The sequence below is a fragment of the Coregonus clupeaformis genome, chromosome 1 (genome assembly GCF_020615455.1).
Source record: "Coregonus clupeaformis isolate EN_2021a chromosome 1, ASM2061545v1, whole genome shotgun sequence".
NCBI lineage: Eukaryota > Metazoa > Chordata > Actinopteri > Salmoniformes > Salmonidae > Coregonus > Coregonus clupeaformis.
In genome coordinates this window covers 98,008,690-98,025,346 of record NC_059192.1, presented here as the reverse complement: position 1 = coordinate 98,025,346, position 16,657 = coordinate 98,008,690, and the positions used below count along the sequence as shown (strand labels likewise).

At 46.9% G+C, this 16,657-nt stretch overlaps 1 pseudogene; it reads left to right on the top strand.

Annotated features, from left to right (window-relative positions):
• Positions 1–910: 910 nt before the first annotated feature.
• On the top strand, positions 911–16,222 carry LOC123492594 (annotated as a pseudogene).
• Positions 16,223–16,657: the final 435 nt, after the last annotated feature.

Sequence of the window (16,657 nt, the reverse complement as noted above, 5' to 3'; positions counted from 1 at the left end):
GGTTAAATTGGTGGTGTCAATGAGTCCAAGCCACATCACCCCATATAATTAAGGTGGGAAAGATAAGTTTGTATGCCAACCTGAACCTCATGAACCATGTCATAGAAGGCTGGCTAAATTTTTATTCCAACCAGATCCACCTACCATAGATTAAAATTATAATACAATTCCATACCTCATTACAAGTTCATAAGCACATTATGACTATAGGCCTATTGAAAATACATTTGATTTGTTGTGTTTTTGTTTTTTAAATAATAATTAGATACTTGTCCATTACATGAAGGTGTGGTGGAGGTTATAGACCAAGAAAAATGTTCCATGGTGACAAACTATCTGAAGTTTTATTCATCCCTTTCTTTCATTTCATTTGCACCCTACCGTCTCGTTATTAAAAAGGTCACACACACTGTTAAAATATACAGTGTATAATTTTTATAGGTTTTTCCCAACAGGGCTCCTGGTGCAGGCGTCTGGGACCAGCCTGGGACGGGGACTCTGAACGACAATGCGCAGCGCGCACGTACAGATCGGTTTCAGTCTTTGTCAGTTCTGAATGGGGGCGGAGGAAGCAAACCCATTAGAATCCTATAAAAGAAAGTATCCGAGATCATAAAATACCAGGCTGCCGAACTAAGCACTCACTTACTGCCAGAGAGACAGATTGGAAGTCGCTTGTCAAGTTTCACCATGACCTTGTGAGCGTCAGCGATTTTTTTTATCCATTAAGGCTCATCATTTTGAGTTTGATTTTTAGATTGAGCTATTGGTGTTGTCATAAAAGTGACATTTTTGTCGATGGCAATAACCCGTTTCCTTTTCTGATTTGTTGAAAAGAGAACACTTACCGTTCCTGACTTTATTCGAAGCGGTCAACTACACATGGACACAGTGTAACAGACGCGCGTTTCTGTGATACCTTTATGCGTAATTGGCGAAGTCCGGGTCACCCGCGTTATTCTATTCGAATCTGTTTATATTTTTTTGTCGACATTTCAAAACAATTGTTTCCCAAGGATGCTCGTCCTGACTCGGAATAGATGCTGGTGTGTTTTCGCGCTGCTTGTCGCCGCTTTGAGGATGGGAGAGTCGCAAAGAGCAGAGCGCTCCAAGCCAAACTCCATCAAAGCCACTGGGTTGGGAGAGCCCACGCCGGCCACGAACCGTTCAGCTACCCTCCAACCCCGGATCACCAAGAAAGGCAACATCCTTGCGCAGGTAATCTCATCTTTCTATTTTGATTTACACTATATTAATGTAGTTATGCATTTTTGTAACACTTTTTGGCGAGGACATTGGTAATAATTTCTGAAATATTTACTGTTTTGACATCCCTTTTCATGTTTTGAATAATCGTATTGGTATAAGTATTTTAGATGTCACCGTTTTGCATTTATATGGCTGGTTGCAACTGTTCCAATACATGCGTATTTGCTTTGTGCATGCCCCCAAACATTGCGTGTGGTGCCCAACTGCCCATGGAAGTTTTTTGACAATAACTAAAATAGCGGTATCAGCCCCTGTGCATAAAAACTTATCTCACGTGTGAATCGTTATCGGAAATTACAGGGATTGGACCCCTCATAAACCTTAATTGCATCTCAGACCTTGACGCCACTGTCGGGTCCAACACGCTTCCACGGTAAATCATTAACATGAGCAGCAGAAATGTGAGAGAAAGTAAGTTAACACCGGCGATACTTTTCTGTCTGGTTCTTAATGTCATTAAACCGCTCCAGACGCTTTCTGGAATTATTAGACTGAACTGTGGGCTGAGTGTGAAGGATACTCTTACCGAACCACTTAATATGCACTCCAAGTGTTATCAGTTCCTGCTGTTTCAACACAGTGGGGGAATTAGCCTGGCTGGCTGCATAGGCCTAGTACCTCGGGGTAAAGAGCTACACTATAGTTTGGTTCATGTGTGAATTGTAAAAAAGCATTCTGGGTAATTAGTCATCCGATTGTTTTATTGGAACTAGATATCACTTGCCATACTGTACGTTTAGGCTATATAAGGTGTTCATATTTTGTAGGTGAATTGAAATAAATAAGCTACATATATAAATAGTCTCTCTCTCTCTCTCTCTCTCTCTCTCTCTCTCTCTCTCTCTCTCTCTCTCCCTCTCTCTCTCTCTCTCTCTACTGCACCTGCTGTCTCGACCTCTGGATGCTCAGCTATGAAAAGCCAACTGACATTTACTTCTGAGGTGCTGACCTGTTGCACCCTCTACAACCACTGTGACCTCTACAACCACTGTGATTATTATTTGACCCTGCTGATCATCTTTGAATGTTTGAAAATCTTGAAGAACGATCTGGCCTTAATGGCCATGTACTCTTATAATCTCCACCTGGCACAGCCAGAGAGGACTGACCACCACTCAGAGCCTGGTTCCTCTCTAGGTTTCTTCCTAGGTCCTGCCTTTCTAGGGAGTTTTTCCTATCCACCGTGCTTCTACATCTGCATTGCTTGCTTTTTTGGGTTTTTAGGCTGGGTTTCTGTATAAGCACTTTTGTGACATCTGTTGATGTAAAAGGGCTTCTATAAATACATTTGATTTGATTTGATTTGAATTTTGACTTATTCTCATGATACCATTTATGAAAATGTTATGAAGTAAATTAATATGAAAGTTGACCAAATTAGTTTAGATCTTTTTTTTGTTTTTTGTTATCAAATGTAGAAGGCAGTACTGCTTATGTGATTTCTGGCATCTTCTTGAGCAGTAGATGGCGCCACATTTCTGTTTTCCCTTGCTATACATTTAAACCAGCATAAAAATAAAAAATTAAACATTTTTTTTCTCCAACTCAGACAGAGAAGAAACAGCTGATTCTCTCTGTCTTTTTACAATCAAAGTGTTTATACCAGTGTAACTACTGGATGACTACAGTTTAGCTTTGGCTTGGACGTGTGTCTGCAGTAGGCTTATATAGGTCTCCAGAATGTCACTTGTAATGATACCAGTGGATATGCCTGTCTGTAGCCTATGTGGGGAGCTGTGTGTGTGTGTGTGTGTGTGTGTGTGTGTGTGTGTGTGTGGACACTGTAGTGTGGGAGCTGCTCTCTAATGCTGAGAGCACTGTTCTGAGATCCTACCACTCAGACAGTGAGGATTAAAGGGAATTGCTTCGGCCTCTTCTGCAGAGTGGGAACCTTTCCAGCCACCAGAGCTGTGCCAGACCTCTGTTTAAATGTCTGCTTACAACCTTGCCATTCCAATAAACTGGAGTGGTTTGGATAGAATGGACCACTGGGGATGAGTGTGTGTGTGTGGTTGTATGTGTGTGTGTGTGTGTGTGGAGACCACCACCGTACTGTTATAAGAGTGCCATGGCACATTTAGCAGCACATCCAATTGAAGATGGCGCTAATGGTTTCAATGGGAGGTGGTGTGTCTCCCTGTCTCTCCTGGCTGCTAGAATGGTTTCCAGGCTTGTAACAGTACAGCCAACACTCAACAACAGCCAGACACCTGATCCATGGGCCACTGGCAAACTCTATTGACCTGCTGTGTGGCATCTGAAGTGGTTTGTTTATGATGTAAATCAAAGATAATGAACCTTGAAGTCTTCATGGGCTTTTAATTACAACGTGTGGCATGGATTTGTGATGGCTTATAGGAGCTTTTCTTATAGTGTGGATGATACTGAGCAATCAACCATGCAAATAGTGGGTCATGGTGATTGCTTTGTTTTGCGACAGAAGGTCCTCACTAACTTTTTTAGCTTGTATACTCATAATGAACTATTTACTCTATAGAGAATGGCCTGACTGAAGTGAACCTGTCTTGATTTTGATTTGCACCAATTGATCTGTAGGTTAACCAACACTTATCCGGTGATCAGGGTGCCTGCCGGGTAGAGACATGGGGTGGGTCAGAGCTGTGTGGGTCAGAGACATGGGGTGGGTCAGAGACATGGGGTGGGTCAGAGACATGGGGTGGGTCAGATATATGCTGTGGGTCAGAGACATGGGGTGGGTCAGAGACATGGGGTGGGTCAGAGACATGGGGTGGGTCAGAGACATGGGGTGGGTCAGAGACATGGAGTGGGTCAGAGACATGGGGTGGGTCAGAGACATGGGGTGGGTCAGAGACATGCGGTGGGTCAGAGACATGCTGTGGGTCAGAGACATGGGGTGGGTCAGAGACATGGAGTGGGTCAGAGACATGCGGTGGGTCAGAGACATGCTGTGGGTCAGAGACATGGGGTGGGTCAGAGACATGAGTGGGTCGAGACATGGGGTGGGTCAGAGACATGGGGTGGGTCAGAGACATGGGGGTGGGTCAGAGACATGCGGTGGGTCAGAGACATGGGGTGGGTCAGAGACATGGGGTGGGTCAGAGACATGCGGTGGGTCAGAGACATGCTGTGGGCCAGAGACATGGGTGGGTCAGTGACATGCTGTGGGTCAGAGACATGGGGTGGGTCAGAGACATGCGGTGGGTCAGAGACATGGGGTGGGTCAGAGACATGCGGTGGGTCAGAGACATGCTGTGGGTCAGAGACATGGGGTGGGTCAGTGACATGCTGTGGAGTCAGAGACATGGGGTGGGTCAGGACATGCGGTGGGTCAGAGACTGGGGTGTGGGTCAGAGACATGCGGTGGGTCAGAGACATGGGGTGGGTCAGAGACATGGAGTGGGTCAGAGACATGCGGTGGGTCAGAGACATGGGGGTGGGTCAGAGACATGGGGTGGGTCAGAGACATGCGGTGGGTCAGAGACATGCTGTGGGTCAGAGACATGGGGTGGGTCAGAGACATGCTGTGGGTCAGAGACATGGGGTGGGTCAGAGACATGCTATGGGTCAGAGACATGGGGTGGGTCGAGACATGCGGGGGTCAGAGACATGCTGTGGGTCAGAGAGCATGGGGTGGGTCAGAGACATGGGGTGGGTCAGAGACATGGAGTGGTTCAGAGACATGCGGTGGGTCAGAGACATGGGGTGGGTCAGAGACATGGGGTGGGTCAGAGACATGCGGTGGGTCAGAGACATGCTGTGGGTCAGAGACATGGGGTGGGTCAGAGACATGCTGTGGCTCAGAGACATGGGGTGGGTCAGAGACATGGGGTGCGTCAGAGACATGGGGTGGGTCAGAGACATGGGGTGGGTCAGAGAGCATGCTGTGGGTCAGAGACATGGGGTGGAGTCAGAGACATGGGGTGGGTCAGAGACATGGGGTGGGTCAGAGACATGGGGGTGGGTCAGAGACATGGAGTGGGTCAGAGACATGGGGTGGGTCAGAGACATGGGGTGGGTCAGAGACATGGGGTGGGTCAGAGACATGCTGTGGGTCAGAGACATGGGGTGGGTCAGAGACATGCGGTGGTCAGAGACATGGGGGTGGGTCAGAGACATGGGGTGGGTCAGAGACATGGGTTGGGTCAGAGCTGCGTGGGGGGGGCATCAGTGGAAAGCGGTGGTGTGAAACCTCAAACATTATAACCAATCTCTTCTGGCTGAACCTTGGCTTTCTCTACCCTGTAGATTTATAAGACGTTGGCATAATGTTGAGGTTGTTATAATTCGTGATGAAGCGTTGGCAGAATATTACACCTTCCTCCATAGAGGCAGTGGATCAGGACATGAGTGATCGTCCACTTATAACATTTCTAAACTTAACAGTTTGAGAGAGTTTCGCCTAATTCACCATCACATCCATTTAGTCACTTTCCCACATTTCTCCCTCAGATTCCTCCAACAGCAGACCTCCTCAAAGGGAGGTGTCCATGTTTTATACAGCATTATTCAAGCTGTTGAAATGTATTCCTTCAGGGCCTTCAACTCTCCGACATTAAAAGGATATGCGAAAGATTACAACATAAGCTCTCAATAAATCACCCACACTGGCTCGCTTTCAAAAGTCACAAATTAGGGACGGGAGTCGGGGGAGGGGAGCACGTCGGCCACCCAGAGAAGCCTGCAGGAAACCGGGGAGTAATTTGGTGTTTAAACTGTCAGATTAGTAAAGTTGGGCTCTATCCAACATGTCAAAGATATTGGTGGATCTATATAGGAAGTACCATGACAGCCTAATTTGCTTTTGTTTCCCTCGGCTGTTGAAAAAGTTTTGCACTGACTTTGCTGCTCTCTGCTCTCACTGACTATAAAAGTCACATGAATCACTTTGCGCTCCAACCTCAAGGTCAGGTTGTGACTGTCCCAAGTGATTCAATCATTACAATTAAGTCAAGCTGTGTGTGGCTTCATCCTCTATTCCCCTCACATTCAATGGACTTGGAGTGAAACCAAACCAAAGTAACCCAAAGTAAAATATCCTCTTGACTGGTAGATGTTAAGAACCAATGCTCCTGGGTGGCCACTGGTTCCCAGTAAGTTAGAGAACCAGTACAGATGGATGGTATGGCAGGAACGTTCACCGCCCTAACCTCTGAACCCACAAGCGGAAGTGGAGGCATGCGTACAGTAACAGTGGTTGGCTGTTTCCTACCAGCGCCTGGACATCCATACAGTTTTAACTAGTCTTAAAACGGTATTTAATTCAACACAGAGATTATTTTAACAAGCCAGGACCGATCGCTTAGGCTCCTCGTAAAAGTTGGGAGCTACGTCCCCTCTCTTCCCTCTCTTCCCCCTCTCGCCCCGCCCAGCACCCCTCCCTACCCCCTCCAGGGTTAAGTAACTGTTTAGTGATCTTAACGATCTGAGAGGGGGAAACACTCTCAGGCCGAGGTGTGACTGCTTGTTAGCGCTAGGCTAGCCGCCGTCAAGGCTCCGTCTCCTCCGTCTCAGGGGCCCAGCAGGTCTCCCTGGCTGTCTCATACCCCCTCCAGTCAGGGGGGCCAAGCGGGTCTCCTGGCTGTCTCACCACCCCTCCCAGTCAGGGGGGTCCAGCGGAGTCTCCTGGCTGTCTCACACCCCCTCCAGTCAGGGGGTCCAAGCGGGTCTCCTGGCTGTCTCACACCCCTCCAGTCAGGGGGGCCCAGCGGTCTCCTGGCTGTCTCACACCCCCTCCAGTCAGGGGGGCCAAGCAGGTCTCCTGGCTGTCTCACACCCCTCCAGTCAGGGGGGCCAAGCAGGTCTCCTGGCTGTCTCACACCCCTCCAGTCAAGGGGGCCCAGCAGGTCTCCTGGCTGTCTCATACCCCTCCAGTCAGGGGGCCAAGCGGAGTCTCCTGGCTGTCTCACATCCCCTCCAGTCAGGGGGGCCCAGCAGGTCTCCTGGCTGTCTCACACCCCTCCAGTCAAGGGGCCCAGCAGGTCTCCTGGCTGTCTCATACCCCCTCCAGTCAGGGGGCCAAGCGGAGTCTCCTGGCTGTCTCACACCCCCTCCAGTCAGGGGTCCCAGCAGGTCTCCTGGCTGTCTCACATCCCCTCCCAGTCAGGGGGCCCAAGCGGGTCTCCTGGCTGTCTCACACCCCCTCCAGTTCAGGGGGGTCTGGCGGATCTCCTGGCTGTCTCACACCCCTCCCAGTCAGGGGGCCAGGCGGGTCTCCTGGCTGTCTCACACCACTCCAGTCAGGGGGTCCGGCGGGTCTCCTGGCTGTCTCACACCACTCCAGTCAGGGGGTCCGGCGGGTCTCCTGGCTGTCCTGACACCCTCCAGTCAGGGGGCCCGGAGGGGGTCTCCTGGCTGTCTCACATCCCTCCAGTCAGCAGGCCCTGGGGGGCGAGTGTGGGCCCCAGATGGGCCATAATGGATATCGGGGGCCCTAAAAGGCCAACAGAGTATCCTGAGGGGAATTCAGTTCACTTCCCTCTGTACTTAGACCTGTTAATGAGAGTCAGGAGACACAGACCCCCTCTCTATCCACAGGCTAACACCTCACTGAGCTACAGTAGACCCAGCTCTGACTAGACCCAGCTCTGACTGGGGTTTCCGGCTCAGTCATGTGCCCTCTTTTGATCGCTGGTGTAGGGCCAATATGGTTCTCTCTTCTCAATCCCTGAGTGTATGAGAAAGGCTGAGTGTAACCCAGAGCCATGTATTTAAAGAGTTAGGACATTGAGGTTTCTGCATTACTGATACATTTCCATGACACTTCAACATTCTATGCTGAGTGTACAAAACATTAAGAACACCTGCTCTTTTCATGACCAGGTGAATCCAGGTGAAAGCTATGATCCTTATTGATGTCACTTGTTAAATCCACTTCAATCAGTGCAGATGAAGGGGAGGAGACAGGTTAAAGAAGGATTTTTAAGCCTTGAGACAATTGAGACATGGATTGTTATATGTGCCATTCAGAGGGTGAATGGGCAGACAAAATATTTAAGTGCCTTTGAACAGAGTATGGTAGTAAGTGCCAGGCGCACGGTTTTAGTCAAAACGGCAACGCTGCTGGGTTTTTAATGCTCAACAGTTTCCCGTGTGTATCAAGAATGGTCCACCACCCAAAGGACATCCAGCCAACTTGACACAACTTTGGGAAGGATTGGAGTCAACATGGGCCCAGCATCCCTGTGGAACGTTTTCGACACCTTGTAGTGCCCCATGCCCCCACTAATTGAGGCTGTTCTGAGGGCAAAAGGTGTTTCTAATGTTTGGTATACTCAGTCTATGGCATGATCATGTTAACACTCCATTAACAGTACATGGGGAATATTTAAACAATTCTATGTAACTGAATGTCTAGAATTAGAACAATATTCAAATGTTCCAAGTTGACCCAACTCTCTAAATACAGCACATGGCTCTGGTGTAGTCTATATGGAGACTATGTCACCAGAGTCACAGACCTATAGAATCCATGATTTAACCCATCAAAGACCCTGTTTTGAGTGATGAAAGAGCCAAGGTTGTATTCTTAACATTCCTATGACCCGTATGTGTTTTATGCTGTCCCTTTGTTATCTGATACTGTAAGACCGTCTCTCCTTTCAGGGCAGAGACGTTTGTTTACTTGGTGACATAGTTTATTTGATTCGGTGAGGCTCAGTGCTGCTGACCATGATTACCATTCACAGTTTCAGGTTTCCATGCTTGATTATCCAAGGTCAAGTTCAATCGCCCTCCAAGTTCTCTAAACAGTGTGTGTGTATATATATATGTGTGTGTGTGTGTGTGTATTACTGTTATAACGCCCTTCTTTTAATCTTCTTAAGTGAATAGTGAGCAGAGCTCGCCTCTCAAACCAGGCTTTTGATGTTTGAACGGTTTGAATATACATTTTGACAGTTGGCTAAATGACAGAATCTTATGTGTCACAGTTGCACTGAAGTAGCTGCCTCATCTGCCTTGACTAGACTTGAGGTAAACAACACTCCACTAACTGTGTGTTGTGGGGTTATGAACATGTGTTACACTCCTATCATATTATGATATCAGTCCTTAGGAATGACTGATGCTGGGTAAATACGGGCAAATACAGAGTAAGGGACAGGTTCAAAGACTCATGTATCCTGTGGAGATTGCTCCCTCCCTCCCTCCCTCCCTCCCTCCCTCCCTCCCTCCCTCCCTCCCTCCCTCCCCCCTCCCTCCCTCCCTCCCTCCCTCCCTCCCTCCCTCCCTCCCTCCCTCCCTCCCTCCCTCCCTCCCTCCCTCCCTCCATTTACTTTTCAAAGCCCAGGCCATTTATGCCAGCATAAGAGCAGGCATGAGACGGACTGGGGAGCCGGGGGCTTCCCTCTCGCTCCGCGTCTGTCTCCCTCTTTATGGTCTAGCCTGCATGCCCAGAGAGGTGCACAGCCCACTTCCTCTAACAGGGATAGCCTCTTGCTTTCATGTGAGATGCGTCTAGGGAATATAGGGGAGTGGGAGTGGCGGCGACCAATAAAGTGAGCTAGTGGAGTCGTGATCAAATGAGACGCATCCAACGAAACCACCGCCTCCCCTCAGAGGACGTGGCGTGAATGAGGGTGTTTTGAAACACGGCAAGATAAAGTGAGATTATCGCCAAGATTATTACACCAGGTCTTGTATCATTGGGTTTCAAAGGGCTCCTGTGAAAGGATGGAGGCTTGATGGAAGAGGTGAGGGGAGGAAGGGGAGGATAGTGAGGGGGGGAGGGAAAGGAGGAGGCCCTTCCTACAGCTCCACTGTAATCAATCAATCAATCACATTTTTATTTATAAAGCACCTTTTACATCAGTAGATGTCACAAAGTGCTTATACAGAAAACCCAGCCTAAAACCCCAAACAGCAAGCAATGCAGATGTAGAAGCACGGTGGCTAGGAAAAACTCCCTAGAAGGCAGAAACCTAGGAAGAAACCTAGAGAGGAACCAGGCTCTGAGGGGTGGCCAGTCCCCTTCTGGCTGTGCCGGGTGGAGATTATAACAGTACATGGCCATTAAGGCCAGATTTTTCTCCAAGATGTTCAAATCAATCCTAGACTGCTTAGCCAGGAACCACCTGATAAAAATCTGAGAGACAGTATAGGGTACTGTAGGGCCAAGATATTTGTCTTCATATTTCAAGATAACAGGCTATTTTCCAACATCAAAAAACTAGCTACACTCTTAACCTGTGGTGCTTTGTTGATCTCAATGGTCAATGCTTCAGAGCATTGTGCGGTTAACCAAGTCTGTTTTCTACTTCTCTTAGGGTTAGTTAATTGTCCATGGGCAGCCTTAGCAGAGTTGCCAACAACCGGATGCATCCAGTTTTCAGGGATACAGCTAATTCAACCTAGCTTCCTTTTCCGCTGGAGAACTCCGCTCAGGCGTTTTCTTTTATGCCTGCTACATTAGGTTATGGGCAGCCACAGGCCTAAATTGATACCACTGAACTTGAGAACATGAACATGAACTGAAACGCTTGGCTATGACGATGTCACGGTGGACATAGACTAGCATGTCAAATACTGTGTTAGTGCTACATTACATTCGCCTTGCTTCACTGCAGGTGATTACGAAACTGGGCACAATACCAGTTCAGAAACATGAAGTTAAGGTCAGCCTTTTATGTTTGGAAGGTCTTGCTTTTCCAAGACTTATCAAGACATTTCCAAGTACGTATTTTTGCTTAATAACAGCGTTCCAGAACGTATTATTGCTTAATGGTTATTAAGCAATAATACATTCTTGGCAATGTCTTGATAAGTCTTGGAAAGCAAGTCGTTCCAAACAGAAAATGTTGACCTTAGCTTCAATAACAACTGTGGCACCATTTAGGATATCACTGTGCTGCAAGTGATTATTGTTCTATTTTCTCTTATTTCCGTTGTATTGCTGGACGGACGTTTATTCGGTTCTCCATGTGTTTTCAATGTGACAAACTCCACATTGCTCACACAAGCTCCATATACCTCTAAGCCCGTTCAGTTTCTTTAAGCACATGGGTTTAAAATAACATCTGATCTGAAGATATTGAGATATTCTGTTTTTTGAGAGCCCTTTCGAATATGTGGTGTACATTTTGATTTAAAAACAAGTTCTGTTATGGTGACGTAACCCTTCAGAATCCTAATCCTCCGGCGTACAGTTCATTATTGTGACTGTAATGATTTTATTTGCATCATGTTCTGTTCTAGTATTCCCATGTTTATTATCCAACGCTCTGCAATGGTGGTCAGTTCTGACGCAGGTCTGTCAGTACAGCACCAGCCCGATGTAGAGCAGTCCAAACACGTTGCTATTACGTCAAATCTAACATTGGATGGAGAAAACCTAAATAGGCTGTTTGTGGCTAGTGTCTGTTGTCATTGTTGTGCATTTCTGGGGTTGGTATTGTGCTAGCTCATACAAAGTGGACACTAATGCATGTTGTCTAGTGGCTGGTGTTGAAGTGGCCAGACCGCCCGCGAAAGACTGAAACTAGCCTCATCGACCGACTCTGGACCTTCTCCAAGGATGAGTTACCTGTATACAGTACAGTATCCCCTCTCACTCTACATGTTCAAAACACTCTCACAACACTATTTCATCTGACTCATGATATTATTTAATTTGAACTCGTTTGCCCTCCCATAAGCAACGTCTATACCATGGTTGTGTATTGCTGCATGCACTTGTTGTGGAAAAAGTAAGCTGGGCCCTTTCATTATGGCTGTCGTGTGGACTGTGGACACCTGCGGTTCTACCTCGGTCATCTCGGTTCACCTAAATCAATGTGTTCAGCAGACCCGGTTGGTGGCTGAGGACTGAAGGAATCCCACATTGAATTGTTATCATGTTGCCATAGCTTCACCCAGACTATGGCCTATGTCTAAGGCTCTGTCTGAAATGGCATCCTATTGCCTAAATAGAACACTTATGAGAGATGGAAAAAGAAGAAAAGAACCTTGGATGCCAAATACTTGCCTTTCAAATCCCCAGGTACCCAATTAGAAAACAGTTGGTCACAAAAACGAACTAACTCCATAGCCAGGGGGTTCTGTTATCCAATGACTGCTTCATTGATCTATTTAGGCTTCTAAAAGCACTCTCGATATAGAGTGAACCTTGACTTGTGTTTTTCTTGGTTGGGGATGTGGTAATGGCTCCATTGTTTGGAATATCTGAACATATTCCTGGCCGTAGGTTGGCACGTAGAAGCTGAGATAGAGGAAGCATTTGTCCCCCTTCTCTCTCTCTCTAGTCCATGGCCTGTTTTCCAGCGTTGGAAAAAGGTCTGGTTCTTCAGAAGGAATTCAGACAGAACATACTCTGCTAATCTGCTTACTGTCTTGAGCAATTTCAGTTGGACTTTTTAAAGCCGTCACATAAAAATACCATGGGAGACAGGGAAATTAGTGACGGTTAGGAGAAGTAGTGGAGTCTAGGAGTTGGATTTATATGACTGTAAGTGGAACCAAAAACGTTTTCCGTCATGTCTGGTAACCATTACCGACAAGACATTATGTTTTTATGATGCAATTATAAAAAAACGGCAAAGTTATGGGTGACGGTTTGTCGCTAGTTAGCCTGCGTTGAACCTCAGTGTCACTGTTCCCAAACTACTGACTGTATGTAACCGTATTAACGAGCTTAGTCCAACACCTAGCGACCTCGTCCAGAGGTTTCAGACCGCTAAGATGTTTGGCTAACAGTCACAAAAACCCCAATATTATGAGTTGATTGATTATTATTAGAGCCCAGCCCATATGGGTTAACAAGACCCTAATTGATACATACATGTGATCATTATTCATGATTCTGAATGTGTCTGTTTTGACCTCTACAGGTGTACCCATGCAGCAACGATAAGAGTGCACTGTAGGAAGCTACTGCCACAGCCCTCAGCAAAGCACCCTCCCGCTGTCTCACCTGCCGACGGAGGAAGAAGCGTTGCCATAGAGACGCCATGTGCTGCCCCGCAACCGCTGCAGCAACTGTATCGTTGTCTTGACTGACCCCTCTTATCTCTCATAAGTCAGCATATCTTAAGTCGGGTGTGAAGTGAACGCATATCAGCACAACACATTGTTTTTTAAGGGTTCGATTTAGCACACTACGTCTCTGTCATCTATGTAGCACAGAGAAGTTCAATGAGGAGCAATTACATTCAAACCATATTGAACACATGCTTTCTACCCATAGGTCAGCACTGAATGCTCCTCTCTCTGCTCTGTGTTGTCTGAGATGAACTGCAATAGACATTAATGATAACCGCATGTGCTAGTCACAGGAAGCTGTAATGGCAATATGATCTCCTAATAACACAAGTTAAACATCTTGGTTTGTGTCCTAATGCCAACTGTCGTTGACCAACCTGAATAGAAATTCATATGGAAGACGGCATATGACACTGGATCTTTCAAACCCTGTCTTGTCTTTAGCTGCAATGATATCAATCAATCCTTATTATATGGTGGTTGTGCTCACATCTAACTTCTCTCTCTCCGCTGGCCGTATCAATGTAGATATCTGCGTCCCTATCTCGGAGAGCGTCCTCTCACCCTCACATCTCAGCCTTGGATGACCACAACAAGCTCTCCACCAAGGATAGCGCGCCGACTGGAAGAAGAGTGGGAAAGCAGCGCAGGCCAAACACTCTGTTAAAGGTACAGATTTAGATCTGATTTCACCTCCGTGTTATACCCTGTAAACAGGCCAGGGTTTAAATAGTATTTGAAATCTGCTTAAAAATGCTTTGAGCGTTCGATTGAGATTGCCTGGAGAGCCTGGAGAGATGGGTGGGGTTTGTACTTTTGGAACTACTCCATTGGTTCCATTGCACCAGGCAAGCTCAGACAAGCACAGCTATTGTATTTGAAAGATATTTGATACTACTTGAACCCAGGTCTGAAGACCGCCTCTCGGCCTAGCCTGGGAGAAGATATACAGTCATATGTAAATATGAAGGGATCTCTGTTGTCTTTTCCTGTTTTGAAATCTCAATATCTCACGCTGATCCTGGTCCAAGGCGCCCACATCTCTGTTGTCCCTGTTCTCTGTTACTTGTCTGTAGTCACACGGAGTTAAAGAGACGCCAGTCCGCAAACGACCGCGATAATTACCCGCTAGCTTCCGTATATCAGCAGCAAACCTGGGAGACCACGACTCAGCATGGGGCCCTGGCTGAGGAAACCAAACCACAGTGGCCCCTTGCTGTTCCCCCGTAGCACCTACATAAACCAGGCACACAAACACTCTCACTGACAGCACCACGCTGTCTCACATACATTCATGAAACCACAGATGTAGAGTTGGCGAGGTTCGTAGTAGTAATAATAACTGGAGTTATTATTGAGTCCCCTTTGGCATTCGTTTTAGCCTGACTCAACAAGTGAATAGCCCTACACTTTGTGTAAGCAGTGTTGTTGTCAATAAAGTCCTACCTCTAATGAGACACCTTAATGGCGGTGCAATGATTGCCCTCTGGAGAAATGTTAGCCGCAATGCTAAAGAGCCAGTATAAAAGGGTGCAGTATTTGAGGTCGTTTTGAGGAAACGCTAGGCCTATTCACTTTTTTAATTTGCGTCTTACTCTGCTCTCCTTCGCCTCTACAACTCAATTGCAGTGACTTTATGCAGTGTCCCTAAAATGTTCATTTGGAGGGATAGGCGAGAGAGCAACACAACATATTAAACATTCCATTAAGGCTGAGCACTGAGTGGGAACTTCCATGCTGTTGATTGGAACTTCATTTCGTAACAAGCCCCTTACAAAAACGGAGGTTTTGTCGTGTTACAGGACGGCTGGTGTGAAGAAAGGCCCTCTGGCAAGGGGTTGTTTCACAGAAAACTTGCATGACTAAATAATGTATCATAAATATTTGTTGTACTAATTACATCCTTTGAAAGAGTAATATAAACCTCCTGCCAAGAATATCAAGTTCTACCCGAAATGGGTTGATTTAGTTGATAAATCAGGAAAGAGGTTCACTCTAATTTTACAAGGGTCTAAGTACATTCCAGTCCACTAATATAATAGCCCTGTAATGCAATTTGAATTGAGATGAGAAGAAAGCTAGGGGTATGTTTCAGCTCTTTCCTATGGAAGTCAAAACAAGGATAATGGGTAATGATTGTGCATTTCCTATAGCTTAGTAGTTGGGGGGGTTTTCCTGTAGAGTGTAATGTACATTTCACATGTAAAAGCATGATTACTCTCTACATATTGATGGGTTTAGGGTTTATGGGGCACAGGACCGAGTTTGGAAAACCTTGCTCCAAACCACACATACATTCAATAGTCTAGAACAGGGATGGGCAACTTTGATGGGGGTGGGGCCGCGAGTTGCTCCACCCATCAATGGGGGCCCCCTGGGCTCTAATTCAAGCCCTTGATAGATAGCTGGCCTGAGTCCGAGGGCCTTCCCCGCATGACCGCAGTTGCCTAAATAAGGAATGATAATGGTATTCTATACTAGTACATGCAGTAAAAAGATTAGAGTATATATACATACTGAAAAGTACTGGAAAGTACTGAAAAGTAAGAAAAGGCCTATGTTTTGCATGTGCACCCTGCATCTTCACTCATACTAGTCCATGCTAACACTCCTGTCTCTCCCTCCCTTGACCAGGACACGAGGGCGACCCATGCCTGCGCTCGTCGGACTGCCTCCGAGGGCTACTGCTGCCCGCCACTTCTGGACCAAGATCTGCAAGCCGGTGCTGCGGCAGGGCGAGGTGTGCACCAAGCAGAGGAAGAAAGGCTCCCACGGCCTGGAGATCTTCCAACGCTGCGACTGTGCCAAGGGCCTCTCCTGCAAGGTCTGAAGGACGCCACCTCCTCCTCCAAGTCCAGGCTTCACATGTGCCAGAGGATCTGAGGGGTGAGGCAGGGATGTCCTCCGACACCTTTCTCTTTGTCTTTCTCCGCCTGCTTTCAGGGGAGGAGAACCAGGAGATGACATGAGATGGGATGGCGTGAGAGAGAGAGACTGGGAAAGAGAGACTAAGAGATAGAATGGAAGATGCTAGGCTGGTGGATCCCCAGCAAACTAAAGCAAAGAAGAAGGTTCTTCTGAGAACGTACGGCACCGTTCCACGTATGATTCTTCCTGTTTGGTTGTGTTCCGGCTCAGAACATTCCCACACGTTCTGAGAATGTTGCATTCATCGTTAAGTTGTTCAGCGGGTTCTCGAGGACATTGTGCAAAATAACTTCTTTATGTCGAAGACACTTAACAATGTTGGATGTGGTTTATGTTCAAGTTCCTTAAAATGTTGCATATATTTTCAGACAATGAAAAGAAAAGCCATCTCTTTATTACAGCCGTCATTATCCAACGGCATGAAACCTTCTCCTCTTCCTATCTATCTTTATGAAGGCAAGACTGCTGTGATGCACCATTTGTTTACTAGCTATGTTCGTTTTTG